Consider the following 5027-nt stretch of genomic DNA (forward strand, 5'->3'; position numbering starts at 1 on the left):
ATTATCTGTAAGGTGATTTTTTATGAGTTCGCCTCGCCTTCGCTCAGCATAGATATGGAATTGTTCCGCCTGCACGCCACACATTTGGCCCTATGTCGGCTGTCAGCAGGGCCGTGTGCGTTCCATCACCCAACAGGCTCGATATTTGTTTTCGTCGCCGCCGGTCACGGCGCCAGTGGGCCTTCGGGATGTGCCGGGCTTTGAAATTATTTCGTTCGTTCGCAAAGCGACCGAGGACAACAAAAGCCAGGATTATGTCCTGGAATCGGTTCGGCATTATTTTACCATCCGTGCGCTTAGCTTGGCTCGTGTTTTTGGCGGAGATGGTTGTTGTTAAATATTTTGTGAATTATCAAACTCCACGCTACGTTTTACATCTAATTTAAATATACCTTACCGCTTGGTTCATATATTTCTCTGATTCAATACTAAACCTTTGAGTGAAGTAGATAACTTTTACAAACCCATCCTTAAAATGCATTCACATAAGTCTGAGGCTTAACAACCGCCTACAGTCTCTAGAATGTAATACTCTCAGAAAGTGACGGATGACCAAAGTCTCTATAATTAAAAATACAACAACATTTTCAAGTCCTATTTTTGTAGAATAATTTGATCAAAATCAGATTGACTATAAATAAAGTTAAGTATGATAACAAAGGATCGAAAATATTTACCTCTCTTATGTTTCAATGTTTATTAGTCCTGATATCTACATGTTTTCTGGTTTGCTTGCATACGAATGACGTTATAAAATAGATTGTTGAAGTTCTCCTGATCTTCATAAACCTTAATAAGCAATAATTTGGCCCAAACATGTCCATAAAGCGGAAACTAGTCTGTAGAAGAATAGTATCGTACTATTGACTAGTCTCAAACCATTTCATATGGACCATGTTTCTCAAGAAAACTAGGCGCACATGTCTGCCGAGGGCCGTTTGCGCAAAAGACATCAACCACAAGGAAGGTAAGTCACTTGGTTTCGAATGGAATTCGTACAGGAAACCAGTAACTCAATAGAAAATCACCAACTCGGGGTGGTGGAGGAAGCGCATCGGTAAGATTTTACAGGGAGGTCATTAAAATAAAGCATAATACACACTTCACCTAACGAGAGTAGCGGAACGGCCCAAAAACGTGAACGCAAGCGTGCAATCCTACCGCGTGCCAAACTCCTCTTCACTTTCGCAGGGCCGCCCAAGAGCTCCGGCGGAGTTTATTGATATTTTTAATTTGTTTTAAAATATTTCGTCTTCACTTGATCCACAAGTTTTGCCTTTTACGTCCGGGATCTCCGGGTCCTTTTAGAGGTTTTCTTCGGTAATCATAATGGCGGCGTGCTGGCGTGTAGCGTGGCTGCCGCTGTTTCGCGGTCCCCTGGAGGAGATACGGCCGTGGAGATCAAAGGCGAACTGGAAAATCAAAGGCATTTCATTTTATACTGCTCGCTCAAATTGCTCCTTAAGGACCGTGTACGTTCGTCCGCAGCGCGCTGATGGCGACCTGGGCCACCGGTCGTCCTGATCCCCGGCTGGGGTTCTTCAAAAGGAGCAAGCGGTCCGAGCCCTGGCGGCAGCTACGCTTTCATCCTGATGAAACCATCCTTGGCGGTTGGGATTGGGCTGTGTGCTGTGAGACCTTGGAAAATGATGTACACACACACACACACACCGCTGAGGATCGTTAAATGCGTACAATCTCGTTATGAGCGTTTCTAAAGTTTTCCATACGAACGCGACCGACACCGGGCATGTGGATGTTGGTCCGGGTCACCAAGCGCAGAAAGCTCTCCACCGCCCGGTTCACCGTTCGTTGGGACCTGCCGTTAAAAGGCCGTCAGCATCCGGAGCGAAGGAACCGAAGGCAGGTCGGAACAGGGGGAAGCGCAGTTCTCGTTGGTCCTTTGTGTAGCCGTTTCCTGTTTATGTTATCCCATTAAATTTTATGATTGATGTTGTCGCAGTTGTCTCCCCCATCTTGCCGTGACAGACGCCGCCTGTTTCATTGCTTGATCATGTGCCGACTATTTAAAACTCGACGTTACTAAGGCAACGGGCAACGCAGCGCTATGTTCATCATTCGATGGAGAAAGTTTTGCAACATGTCTGCAGACTGTTGACCAAGTGTTTGTCAGTTGTCAGGTCCCAACAGATTTCACCGTATTGTGGGGAAAACCACGTCCATAGTAATTCCAGTAAATTGGCCTATCGGAGACACATTTTTATATTTTCAAAATACATTTGGTCACTTGCGAATGCCAACACTACGACACTGCGACATTTTACTACGCTGGTGTAGAAAATGTAAATTGTTTTTCTTATTTTAAATTGTCACTTAATCGTTACCAATAGTAAACAATAGTATGTGTTTACGGCTGATACCGTCTACTCTTCGAAGGGCAACTCTCTACTTAAAAAGCTCTTCCACAAGTCTTGAGCGCCCGGGTTGCGACTCTTCGTCGCTGTTTACGCATCAAAACCATCATTCGATGTTATTACTAATTGAATTAAAACTACCTGGTTCCCGAATCTAGTTTAAATATGCTCCACGGTTGTTTTCGATGCAACTTGCTTCTCTTTAATAGACTTGGCCACAGTAACTCCAGCCCAAAATGTCTTGCAATTGCGTCGCTTTGGCTACTGCACTTGCAAATGTTGGTACATTGATTCGAAAGCCATGGTTCCATAACTGTACGATGGTTCAAAGTACTACATATAAAGTTTTGTCATTCGTTCGTGTTCTTGTCCTTCAAGTGAGACGAATTATTTTATGTACAATGAACGCAACGCGAATTGAAAATACACAGTACAGCTCCAGCGCAATGGCGGTGCTGGTGATTGGTGAACTTGGGTACGGTTGTGCCATTATCGACCAACAACCAGTTTCTCGCTTCACGTTGGACCTCCACCATGGGCTCCAGCATCCGGACCACAAAATGTCACCACGCACCGGTTTAAATGTCAGCGAAGTGGCCACAGCCGTGTGTCGCTTTAATTTCATCACCACCGCCACCACTGCCGCATCAAGTGTGGAGTGCAATTGGGCCGGGAAGGTTTAGTGTCCAGGTGCGAGACTTCGGAATTGGATCGGATTAAATTGAAATTCAGCATCCCGCGCCCGGCGGGGCTCCATCGTCCCGGTCCATACCAAATCATCATGCCAGCCAACGATGCACAACCTCATCACGCATGCACATATTTCTGATTGCGCTCAGCAGCAGTGAAATGAATTACATGGTATTATATTGATAAATCGAGTTGTAAACAAATAGCGAAAATATTTATGCCATTTAAATATATTATTCAAATTTTCGTGTCGTTTGCCAGGAGCGTGGGAGGGTTGAACGAACGGAATATGAGGCACACTATCAGTCGATTGCACTCATCGATGATATGTTGACCTACCTACCACCGTTCGATGACCGATGCACATTGCTCACGGTTTCAGCTCATTCCATTCGCCCCGGCCACCGTCGGCGACAAAAGTTCGAACCTCCCGGCATCAGTCAACATTGGCCGGGTCTGGGCTAAGGGAACCGGACCAGTCCAGAACATAAATTATGACTGCTCCAACATAATAATGTTGACATTAAATTTTTTAAACGACATTAACATATCTGACAGCCATTACGATTTAATACTGTACTCCGATTTTATGCCATTCAACCGCCGGTTGCGGATTTTGGCGCGTTTCGTGAGGCGGTCGTGGGGTCGGTCATTAAATGTGCTAACAGTCAAATAGGTACCCGGTCCCGGTGAGGCTCCGCCATATCTCCACCGATCACCGTGCCGATCATAACTTTTCCTCATTAACGATGTAAACTGCCACCGGCCACTGCGATTCCATTGTGGTGTATTTTCGATGCGATCAGATGGGCCTTTTGTCGGGTGGTGAAAGGATTCACAGGATATGTTAATGAATCACTGGAACGACCAAATTGATGGTATAAATTCCTATTAACGGATAAAAGCCAACGGATAGGGCACGTGCTAGGTTTTGTTCGTTCAATTGAACATACCAAAAAACACTACCAATATGCTGATAGATATTAGAGGTGTTTAGTTGTGATTGGGGATTGAATTGAAGTGTTTTGTGACATCATTGCAATCGGCAGATGATAGCTCTATTTAAACTGGTATTCGAAAAACGTTTGAAATACCGTTACAATCAAACCTTCCACAGTTTATATAAAAAGTATGCTTAGAAATTCTGTGCCATATTTTCGTATATTTCGGGCTAAGGAGTATCAACATAGAAAAAAATCCGAATAGTAATAATAGTTCTTTGGTAATTGTTGTATTGTTACACCACGCACAAGTTCCAACAAAAAGGACTTTCTTTTCGTTGATTTTTTTACGCAAACAACGGATATTAGAAAATCTAAACATTATGAAGGGTGTTTTACAGTGATCCTTGTAAATTACAAAAACCAGGGAAAAACATCAACCTTCAAGCCGACTTTATTGGCATTTTGGCAAGCAACTCATCGGCTACAAAAACCCAACCTACACTCATGGTCTTCAACTGGCCACGGCCATTGCCGTTCAGGCTTTTCAGCGGATCATACTGAACGGGAGCATCTGTGCTTCCCATTTTATCATGCCAGGAGATCGTTCCCGGTCGGTCGCGGCTGAAGTTCGGAAGATCTGCAAACGGATGAGTGCACCTTGGTCCGGGTTTATCATCGCTCAGTACCGGTACCCTTTATCTGACTGCATCCAACCGTAGATAGTAGCGCTGGCAACTAAACACACACACACACACGCTTGCATGCTAGCGCCCTAGTGTCCTAGAGGTACGGATGGCTGTTATCCTGCTACAGGAAAGTACACTAATGGCACCATACGATGCACACCGCGCGAGTACATCCATCTTTCCATCCGCAGGTCCAGCGGCAGGTTGCGGTCCTTGGGTCCACTATTTGAATGGTTGTTGGTTGTGCGTATTCCGCTTCTCGTTGAATCTTCTCGTCGGGTTTTATTTATGTGCACTGAAAAGCGCACACCGAACGTCGGGACTTCCGTAAC

This window comes from Anopheles cruzii, chromosome 2 (genome assembly GCF_943734635.1).
Source record: "Anopheles cruzii chromosome 2, idAnoCruzAS_RS32_06, whole genome shotgun sequence".
NCBI classification, from domain to species: Eukaryota; Metazoa; Arthropoda; class Insecta; order Diptera; family Culicidae; genus Anopheles; species Anopheles cruzii.